Here is a 12,079-nt window from a genome sequence, read left to right as displayed (position 1 = left end):
AGTTTGATTTACTACCACCACCTCTCCATAGCTAACTCATTCGTTTTAAACCTCATCTCTCTTACCCCCCAGAGACTGAAACTGCCAGTGAAATATACAGCCCACATCCTACCAGGCAAAGAAACTTAAGAAAAAACACTCAAGGCAAGAGAAGAGAGATGCATCCTCCCAGAAGTGCATGCTAAGGATCTCATCTTCTATGCACTAAACCTGGACCAGAAAGAACGACTTTCTGAGCTGTGAGAACACAGCAGTGAAAGAGAATGACACAAAGCTCCCTCTTGCCTCGGTGTGAAAGGATGGCCCTAAATAAATATTGTGTTACTCAAGATTCTTTCTATCAGAAATGACAGAAACCTAAATCATCCAAGCCAAAGAGGGAAGTTGATTGGATCGGGTGATCTATAGGGCAGAGAGGACAGAGGTGAAGCTGGCTTCAGGGACAGCCACAGCCACGTATCTCTGTTCCCTCCCCACCCCACTCCTTTCCTTCATTTTCTCTCCTTCCTTCCTTCCTTCCTTTCTTCTTTCCTTCCTTCCCCCATCTTTCCTCCTCTCTCCCCCTTTTTCTCCTTCTTCCCTCTCTCCCCTTCTTCATCCTTCCTGTCTGTGTGCAGCTTTATTCTCTCTAAGTACAGAGAGACATCCTCCACACCACAGGGACACTAGACATGCAGCAGCCCTACACTCCTGTCCTAAGGGCTCTAGCAGCAGAAGGGGAGGCTTCTCTGCCGGCCCCATTTTATTCTTGAGGAAGGACATCTCAGGCAGGGGAGAGAGTAACATCACCAGCATGGCCTGGGTCACTTGTCCCTGTCTCTATGGGTGGAGTAGGAAGAAAGCAGTAACCAAAGAAAGGGGAAACATGGTTAGAAGAAAGGGTAAAAAATAGCATATATATTTAATGCAAATGCCTGCAAAACATCAGAAATTGTGCTAGGACAGTATTATCCTCTTCAGGTATAGCTTTTTGTTTTGTTTTATTTTTACTTTATGGTGGTATATCAAAGTGCCATAAACTTCACATATTTAAAATGTACAATTTGATGAGTTTTGACATGTGTTCACCCTTGAGATCATCACCACAAATTAAGATAATGAACATTTTCATCACCTAAAGATTTTCCTCATGCCTCTCTGCAATTCATCTCTCTCTACAACCTTTGCCCAAAAAACTACTGACCTGCTTCCTGTCACTATAGACTAGTTTGCATGTTCTAGGGTTTTTGTAAACAGAATATTGTTGGGCCTGGCTTCTTTTACTAAAGATATTGGGTTTGAGAATCAGCAATGTTGTGTCCATTAATTGTTCCTTTTTATAGCTGAGCTGTATTCCACTGTACAGATATACACTATTTGTTTATCTAACTGCTGATAGACATTTGGGTTGTTTTCAGTTTGGCACTACTACACATAAAGTTGCCACATATTTATGCACCAGGTTTTGTGCAGACATATGCTTTTGTTTTTCTCAGGTAATTACTTGGAAGTGGAAACTTCCAGATTGTTTCTAAAAGTTTTTACACTGCCAACAAGTTTGTTTTATATTCCCACTAGCAGTGTACATGTTCCAGTTGTTCTATGCCTTCACCAACACTTTGTATGTTCAGTCTTTACATTTTAACCATTAAATTGGATAGATAGTGGGATCTCATTATTCACCTCATGATTAATGATGGTGAACATTTTTTAATGTGCACATTGTCCATTTTTGGAATGTACATTCAAGTCTTTTTTAATTGGCTGTTTCTCTTATTCCCCATTGTAAGAGGTTTTTTTTTTTTTTTATGTTTTGGACATAAGTCCTTTGTCTAATATATATTATGTTGTAGTCTGTGGCTTACCCTTTATTTTCTTTTCCTTTCTTTCCTTTTTTTTTTTTTCAGCCATTGCAAACTCTTTATTCTTGCTTCAAGTTTTGAGTTAATGCTTACTTATCATGATAACTTTATTCCCTTCAGGTTGTTACCAGCTAAAGGGCTTAGCTTCTAAGGATTGATTAAGATCTGTCTTTTTTACTGTGCTGGCTCTTGGGACTGTTCTATTCTCTGCTTATTTTCTGTTATGGGTCTGTTTTCCCCAAGCTTGTGATAAAAAACACCATGATTTACAATACATGGTTCAATAATATATGATAGATTAAAGGAGAATATACCATACACTGTTCATCCTTTTAATACATTATAATAAAACATAACTCAAGATATGACATGCAATAGAATCCGTGACAGTATGCAGCAGGATATTTTTAAAAAATCGTATTCCTATATATCTCAGATGCTAGGGTGAAAAAGAGGTTCTGGGAAATTGAAGATTATGGCAGATTGAACGTTAGCATTAGGCCTGGACTTAACACTCGTACATCAGCAGAGTAAGCAGTTGTCTGTTGATGGAGTTTGGATGTGTCATCCCCTCCAAAACTCATGTGGAAATTTGATCCCCAATGTGGCAGTGTTGGAAACTGATTGAGTCATGGGCGTGGACCCTCCATGAATGGATTAATGCTCTCCCTAAGTGGGGGGATTAATGAGTGAGTTCTCGCTTTACTAGTTCCCGTGAGAGCTGATTGTTTATAGGACCCTGGCACCTTCTCTCTCTCTCTTGCTTCCTCTCACCATGTGATCTGCTTGTACCCGCCGGCTGCCTGCCACTTTCCGCCATGAGAAGAAGCAGCCTGAGGCCCGTGCGAGACGCAGCTGTCCCAGAATCGCAAGCCAAATAAACCTCTCTTCTTTATAAATTACCCAGTCTCAGGTATTTCTGTTATAGCAACACAAAATGAACTAACACATCTGTCCTGTATGACTTAAGGAGGTGGTGGTAGTGGAGATCCCTAGTCCAAAATTCAATTTCATTATGAAACAGTCATGCTTTGGGGTCTCAAGTCTTTTTAGCAATCATTAGAAAAATCCCAATATCCCAGACAGGAATCCCACCTTCAGTTTTAATTAGGTGATCTTGTAATTATCAGGAGTCAGAGTTGATATTTTCCCATTTCCCACTTTCCACTTCTCACTTCCACCTTCTCACTTCACCAATTAAATATTCTTACAATGGTATAGCCCCATTTACCTCTCTCACAGACTTGTCCTGTTTTGTCAGCTGTTTTACTTCTACATAAATTGTAGATCCCACTTTACTATATTACTGTTTGTATTTTAAGTAGTTTCCTCTTAAGGAAATGCTGAGAAGATCAACCCCTGGTGTGTTACGTGTACCCACCTAGCTGTCAGCGCTGCTGCTCTTCGCTGCTTCTTGTCCTGTCTGGGTTCGTTTCCCAAGCCTGAGGAATGTCCTCCAACATTTCTCGTAGTGCAGGTCTGCTGGCCACAAATCTCTCAGCTTTCTTTTATCTGACAATGTCTTTTTTCACTTTTATTTTTAAAGGATGTTTTTGCTGGATATGGAATTCTGGGTTGACGGTTTTTCTTCTTTTCCATGTTTTAGAGATGTGAGTCTATTGACCTCTGGCCTTTATTCTTCCTCCTCCTCCTCTTCCCCCCCTCCACCTCTCCCCCTTCATCTTTTTTTTTTCATTTTATTTATATTTATTATTGTGGGGTACAGTGTGTTGTTTCAACATGGGCACACACAGCACAGTGATTCACTTAGGGCAGACAGTATAGTTTTGCATCTGTTAGTTCCACCCCTTCTCTTCTCCCACCCTTGGTAACTTTCATTTTCTTAATGGTGTCTTTCAAAGAACAAAGTTTTAACTTTTCATATAGTCCAACTTATCAATTTTTTCTTTGTCTTTTATGTTTTTAGTGACCTGTCTAAGAAATTTTTGCCTAATACAAGACCTCAAAGATTTTTTTCCCTTTGTTTTCTTCTGGAAGTCATAATATCTTTAAATTTTATATTTAGCTCTGTGACCCATTTTGAGTTAATTTTTGTTTATGATGTGAATCATTGAGGTTCATTTTCTTTTTACATATAAATATCCAGTCGATCTGCCAGTATTTGTTAAAAAGACTTACCTTTTTACCATTGAATTTCCTTGGCATTTTTGCCTAAAATCAATTGATAATATATATGTGGGTTTGTTTACAGAACATAGGAGTAATAAAAAGTGCCTCTAAGAATAACCTACATTCCCAACCAACTGTTTATTCTGTTCCATTGACCTGATGCCAATATTCTAACTAATACCAAAATGTCTCAATTATTATAACATTAGAGTAAGCCTTAAAATCAAGTAAGGTAGCCCTCCAATATTGATCATGTCTTTCAAAACTATTTCATCTATAATTGGTTCATTGCCTTCTAATACATATTTTAGAATTTCTACAAAAAAAAACCGGACTGGAGTTTTGATTGGAACTGTGTCAGATCTATAGATCAATTTGGGAAGCTTGCATCTTCATAATATTGAGTCTTCTAATTCATGAATATGATATGTATAACTCCATGTATTTATTTAGCTCTTTTTTTACTTCCTCTTTGCAATGTTTTGCAGCTTAAAGCATGAAGGTCTTGAAGCTCTTTTGTTAGATTTATTCCTATATATCTTTGTCAGTCAGGATTCAACCAGAGAGGCAGAACAACAGGAAATTTATCTAATGCAATTGTGGAAGTCTCTAAGTACTTGTGTTGAATATTGGAGCCTAAGTAGAACAGGGAGGGCAACCGTTATGATTTGAATGTTTGTCCCCTTCAAAGCTCATGTAGAAGTTTGATCCCCAATGTGGCAGTGTCAAAAGGTGGGGCCTTTGGGAGGTGATTGGATCATGAAGGTTATGCCCTCATGAATGGGTTAATCCATTCGTGCATTAATGGGTCCTAGACAGGTTGATGAGTGGATTGTCACAGGAGTGGCATTTGTTCTCCACTGGTGATCATGTTGCACACGCTCAGCCCCCTCACCGTATGACACACAGCAGCACCTCGGGACTCTGCGGGGAGTTTCCACCACAAAGAAGGTCCCCACCAGATGCAATCTCTTTACCTTAGACTTCCCTGCCTCCAAAACTGTAAGAAATAAATTTCATTTCTTTATAAACTACACAGTCTTAGGCCTTCTGTTACAAGTGACAGAAAATGGACTAACACAGAATCGTGAAGGGGCATTAGATGTAAAGTGGGAAGAGCAAAACGAGCTGGAACCTCTGAGGACATACTGGATCCTTTCAGTTCTCACCATCTCCACTTTGATGAAGTGCATGTCCTGCAGGAGAAGATGACACCCCGAATCAGGGAAAGCAACACACACCTGGCTCTACAGTAGAAGCTAAAAGAGGATTCAAGAGAAAAGTGATCAGTTGCAGGTCAGGTGTTGCCTGTGCCAGTGTAATGAGACAGCTGATGAGCAGGAATGACAGTGAGATACAAAAGGTATCTGCTCCAGCCTCCCCAGCACGTACACAAACTGCTTCTTTACTTCTGCATTCCAAGGCTCACAAGAAAACATCTCTTGTGGTGGCTCACCCTAACTACAAATACACAGGGACGGGAATTCTGGAGAAGAGTTCATCCCAGACACGTTGACACATTACAAAACCACCCCAGTCCACTCCTTTTCAACTTGCCACCCATAAACATCTCTTTAAAACATACTTAATTTCCAAATAGAAATAATAATAAAATGACATTTGTACAACCACGAGGCACACAACAAAAACAGGGTAACCCATTCCCCGAAAGTTGGTGCAAAGACCCTTCTTTGACTTAGGTTGATGTTCATTCTTCTTCCAGTGATTCACGCTCCTCATTTGATATCTGGTAACTTAAATAACTAAATGCTGAGATACAAAGTAAACTATTTTTTTTTCCTTTTTGTCTTTTTTCGTGTCCGGCAACGGATCGCAACCCTCAGTGTCGCGCCCGTACCGGACCGGGACCGGCAACGGGATCGCAACCCTCGGTGTTGCTCCCACACCTCGCTCAGCCAGTGAGCGGGAACCAGTCTGTATGTGGGATCCGAACCCTCGGCGGGAGCGCCACCGTGCTCCCAAGCGGTGCACTGTAGCATGCGCCACTGGGCCGGCCCCAAAGTAAACTATTATTAACACATGTTAGATGGAATTTGGAAAGGGGAAGAAAACAAAAATATTGGTTAATATATATATAAACATTCTCATAAAAATAAGGAATAAATACTCATAACTATTACTCTAACTGTGGCCCCAAAGTAAACTATTATTAACACATGTTAGATGGAATTTGGAAAGGGGAAGAAAACAAAAATATTGGTTAATATATATATATAAACATTCTCATAAAAATAAGGAATAAATACTCATAACTATTACTCTAACTGGTCATGTGGTTATAGCTGGTATTTATAACTAATTCTCCCACTGCCCATTCTATATTTCCTTTGCCCTTAGGAAGCACCTCAGCTGGTGGTGTTTACTGGTGACCCAAACTTCCAGTCCTGAATGATCAGATCATTAGTACTCCTGCCTGAATTGGGTTTTTGTAGTTTCCATGGACTTTCATCTTAGGACAGGAAACTACTAAGCAGTGCCCCAGGAAATCCCCTGCATTCCACACATACTGCTCTCTACCCCCACTGTGGAGTAGCAATCTAATTGTCCCTTAATGGTTGTGATCAGTCATTCCAGTTAATATAATAACTATCTTCTCTGCCTGTTGGTTCACTAGCTTGAGGATCCCAGAGTGGTCAGGTGACAGTCTCAAATTCCAGTTCAATGGTATCATTGCTGTGGCCCCTGGTAGAAGCTTTCTTCCCTTTGGAATTAAGACCTCTAGATAAACAGAGTCTAAAGCTGCAGGAACAGGATGCACAAATTTTTCTCATAATGACTAGGAGTCATAGTAAGACGTTTCGGATGTGTGAATCTTGAGCAGGGGAAAAGCAACAGATTTAGAGCCTATACTGCATCCTGCAGGAAATTTCCTGTGCTCCCCAAGGGGCCGCCACTTCACTGATTCTGTAACTGGATCTTCAAAAGGCCACTGTACCGGTTGGTTCAGAATGGCGGGGAGCAGGGTAAGACCAGTGAATTCCATGAGCATGGGCTCATTATCACACTTCACCTGCTGTAAAGTGAGTTTCTTAATCAGAAGCAATGCTAGGTGTTTAAGTCCATGAATGGTGATTTTGGCAGAAGCACTGCAGGCAAAGAAGGCAAAACCATATCCAGGGAAGTTTTCCACTGAAGTAAGAGAAAAGCACTGCCCCTGCATGATGGAAGTGGTGCAGTGTAGCAGCCTGCCACCGGGTAGCTGGCTGATCGCCCTGGGGAATGGTGCCGTATTTAGGACTCAGCTGGTAGATGGGCACTCAGCAGTGGCTATAGCCAGGTCTGCTTTGCTGAGAGAAAGTCCTTGTTGCTTAGCCCATGCATAACCTTCATCCCTGCCACCACTACGACCTGTTAATGAGCCCATGGGACGACAGGGGTGGCTGGGGAATGAAGCTGACTGGTCTCCACAGAGTCATCCTTTCCACTTGCTTATTACATCCTCCCCTGCTGAGATCACCCTTTAGTAAGCATTCACACGGAACACACATATAATCACATTCTCTGCGCATTCTGTCAGGCCTGTCCACCTGCCTCTCCCCTTGAGGGCTGGCATTTGTACTACACTGACAGTGAGAGCCTCCTTAAATTTTGAGCCTTAAGCACCTCTCTTGTATTACCCTACTCTTGGCCCAGGCTCATATCCCAAAGTCTGGGCTATCAAAAGACCAAGCAAATTTTATTTTAGAACTTCTACTGGTAAATTTTGGGGAAAATGAGAAGAAAGGAAAGGATTCCACAAAACTAAAGAGGGATACTGTTGGCCAATCCTACCCAGAAATTTCAGAACCAGTTATTCATTCATCCCTTGACTTAACATCTATTGCATGCCAGGCCAGGCAGTTGGGACTTTCTGCTGAAGATAGTGGGGAGCCACTGAAGAGATTTAAGCTTATGGAAAAAGACTGACAGCATTAGATTCACGGTATGCATGGATGTCTCTGGCTGCTGTGTGGAGATGGAACAAATGGGAAGGGATTGGAAACAGGGAGCTCACATGTCCTGCCCATATGAGCTTAAAAGAAGTGTTGGTCTTTATACCTTAATGAAGCCGATAAGAAAAGAAGGACCGGTCAGTTCTTCTCAAACTAGCCTAGCCTTAGGATGCAGATAGGGGTATTACAGGAGTGGGAGCAAAAGAGAAGTTTCAGAGATGAAATAATACAGAGTCTTAGAAAAATATATACATAATTAAGAGATGAGAGAAAGGGGAAGCAGCATTCTAGGCAGAGAGACCCAGTGATGGAGATCTAGCTTAGGAATTGGCAGAACTTTTACAACAAACCATTGGACCAGTTAATATGACCCAGGACAGGATAGCCTTGAGGAACACCAGCCCCTAGGAAACAAGTAACTTTTTTCATGAAACCCTGGGAAATTCTAGTGCATGAGCAGGACTCAGACATCCACCTGAGTACTGACCACTCTACCTCCTATCATGGTTCTCAGGCAATTCATTCATTTACCTCTCTCAGGCCCAAGTTTCTCTTATACACAGCACTTGGAAGGTTGTTTTGAGGCCCATGTAAAATTCAACCCCATGCCCTCATGTATTAGATGCTCATAAATGCCAGTTATTATTACAATTATTAATAATGGCAAATTGAAGAATTGTGTAGTTATGTAAGTTTGTGAATCCCTCTCCCAAACTGATAATGAATGAATGTTGGCCTAAAATGGGATCTTAAATTGATTTTCTCTTTGGGTTTTTCTTGATTTGGTCCTATTCAAAATATTAGCAATAACGTCAATGAAAAATAGAATACAGGCTTATTAAATTTACCAATGACATTAATCTGTGACAAATTAGAATTCAACGAATATGTGAAAATGATAGCAGGTAGATCATTAGGTACAATTAGCAGAGTTCCAGAAAAAAAGAATAATTTCACATTAGCTTTCTTTCTGCTCTTCAAGCACAGTGAGTTTACTCCTGCATACGGCCTCTGCACAAGTTTTTCTCCTGCCACAATGCTCCACTCTCTTGGCTGGCTCCACTATGTCATTCAGATCATAGCTCAACAATCTCTTTGGAGTGGCTTCCTTGAGCACTTGATTTTAAATATTACCATCCTCCTCCCATGGAGAAGTCATCGTATCCCTTCATATCATTACCTTTGTTGCATTGATTAAAGTCTAGCAAGTTTTCATTTCATGAAGTTCAGTTGGAATATAGCAGGTGTTTCTCTTTGCCTAGGGCTTATTTCTCTACTAAGATTCTTTGGTGACATTCACAGATACAAGGCTGTTCACATATAGATTCTGTTTAGACTCAGAGTATGCACGGCTGGTCCTGTATTCAACTACTTTCCTTCTTCTTTTCAGGAAGTCTCAGTCTCCAAACCAGAAAGAAAGCTATTGGTGAAAGTGAGGAGAACAGATAGGGAGGCCATTGTCTGTTCTTTGAATGGTGCAGACTCTTGTTTTCTGTTTTGTTTGGCAGAAAGTGAGGGAAACATTGCTGAATCCTGACCTTCCTTCTTGCCAGTAGCTTTGCTCCATTTCGTCTGACCAAATAGCTTCAGGCTAGCAATTGTGATTCTTATTCAACGCCACTGATTTTTAAATACTTTATGGAAAATTATCTCACTTTTGAAATAGGTTGATTGGTAGTTTTGGTCTTTTTATTCTGGATTTTATATTAGAGGTGAGGTGATATAGAATATATCAGCTTCTTTGTAGATATTTTAGAGAAAGGTTAATGGGGCTGCTATCTAGACAACCCTTTAACCACTTCAACCTCACCGTAACAACCCCCGAATTGCTTTTACATATATTGTTGGCTGTTTAGGGTACGTTATTCATTGTTTCTCTGAACACGTGCGAATGACTTTATACTTAATTTGCAGTTCCCTGACTATTAATGAGGCTGAATGCATTTTTTATATGCTTATTGGCCATTTGGATGAATGTCTGCTGAAGTATTTGTCCATTTTTCTTTGTTGTCTGTCAAGAATTCAGTTTACCTTTTAACAAACAGAACTTCCTAACTTTATATAGTATATTTTATTAATCTTTCATTTCATGTCTTAATTACTATATCTTTTTTTTTCCTTTTTTTGTCTTTTTTTACTGACCAGTAACGGGATCGCAACACTCGGTGTCGCGCCCCTACCGGGGACCAGCAACAGGATCGCAACCCTCGGTGTTGCACCCGCACCGCGCTCAGCCAGTGAGCGGGAACCGGTCTCCACATGGGATCCGAACCCTCGGCGGGAGCGCCGCCACGCTCCCAAGCGGCGCACTCTCCAGTGCACCACCAGGCCGGCCCTTAATTACTATATCTTTATAACAAGTCTTAGTATTCAGTAGTAAAATTCCTTCAACTTTGTTCTTCGTTTTTAAGGTAGTTTTGAATAAAATTTTTGAAATACTGTTCAGTTGGTTTTTTTGTGCATTTTTTAAATTCAACAAGCTATAAGCTACTTTCAGTAGATTATAGGCAGGATCATCAGTTTTTACTAGGAGAATGACCTATAAATTGTGAAATTTTCACATTTATGTGATAAAAATCTTCTTCTACTATTCTCTTCTGTTAACTAGATTAAAAACCTTGCTGCCTCCAAAACGTAATAAACAGCATTTCCAGTATACTCTGTCCCATATTCAATCACATTAGGCAACTGGGAGAGTTTTAATTCACTTAGTAGACATACAACCCTGTTTTAACATTAGAGAATCATATGACCTTAAGACCTAGTAAATGGTCTTAATTACCCAGAACTAATTGTTTTATAACTTAATCTTATAAGGCTACAAGTCTCAAACAAATACCAAAGTATTTTGTTCGGTATTCACAAAGTTCTTAAATCCACAAAGTTCTTCCTGATAGCGAAACAGAATATTTTCTAACTGATGTTACTTTTTCAAACCTAATCCTTTGCAGAAATGCAGAACCACTGATCAAGTTGCTCTCCGTCCCACCACCCAGACTCTCATAAACCTTAAGCATCTCCTGTTCTCAGTCCTCCTAGGACCTATTTCCAATTCCCTTATATTTGCTACCTTTGAAGTGTGGTAATAAAAACTCAAAACAGAAAGCAAGAAGAGGGCTACTTCTTAGACTTTGAAATTAACATTTTTTTTTCAAATACACCTTTCCAGTATCATACTGACTTTTTTAAAAACAAAAGGTCACAAAACTATCTCATATTTAGCTTACAATCAGCCAAATGAGGTTGGCCCTCATAAATGACATAGCAGTTTCCAAAGGTATGGTTATCAGTGGAATGTTTAAGCAGAATCTGCATGATCATCTGCCCATGAAATTGGACTAGACATCCTCTAAGATGTAAGTCTAAGATTATTTGACCCCTTTCAACACATCCTCAGCCTACATTTATATGTATTTTCCACTGCCAGTACTTATCACTAAGGCTTATCATTTTTCACTATTCTATATCACCTCACCTCTAATATAAAATCCATCTTCACATCCTATTGACTCTACTTCAAAAATACAACCTAAATTCATTAAATGTCCCTTCATCTTCATTACCGCCACCTTGCTGCAAGCTACCTACTTCTGCTCCCCTAGATAACTGCAGGTTTCCAAACTGGTCTTCCCCTTTCTGTTCTTACTCCCCCCTCACCCCACCACCATCATTTATAACACCTCAACTGAATTGACCTTACAGGAACATAACCTTCCATAGACTATATAAATTCCAGGGTTCCTTACTGCATGTAGAATAAAATGCTGATTCCTTACCCCTGCCTTTTCTCTTCTCCAGCCTTACCTGCTACTACTATTCCTTGCTCACTAAACCCCAGCTATATTCATCTTCCTTTTTCTGAGACACAGCTAGCTCATTCCTGCATCAGGGCCTTTGCAATGGCTGTTCCCTCTGCCTGGAATCCACTTTCACCTTTACAGGGCTAGTTCCTTCTACTTCCTCAGGTCTCAGTTTAAATGCCATCTCCCCAGTGAGAACTTCCTGACTGAACAAAACTGCACACCTCCGTTGTCACTTGCTTTCAGCAGCATCATCCTATTTAAAACAAACTCATTATCATTTGAAATTATCTAGTATATTTATCATGATTTGATTACTTTTGCTTTCCCACCATGAGTATAGGGAGTTCTGTGA

The sequence above is a fragment of the Galeopterus variegatus genome, unplaced genomic scaffold (assembly GCF_000696425.1).
Source record: "Galeopterus variegatus unplaced genomic scaffold, G_variegatus-3.0.2 Scaffold2602, whole genome shotgun sequence".
NCBI lineage: Eukaryota > Metazoa > Chordata > Mammalia > Dermoptera > Cynocephalidae > Galeopterus > Galeopterus variegatus.
Note: the sequence above shows the minus strand (reverse complement) of the source record.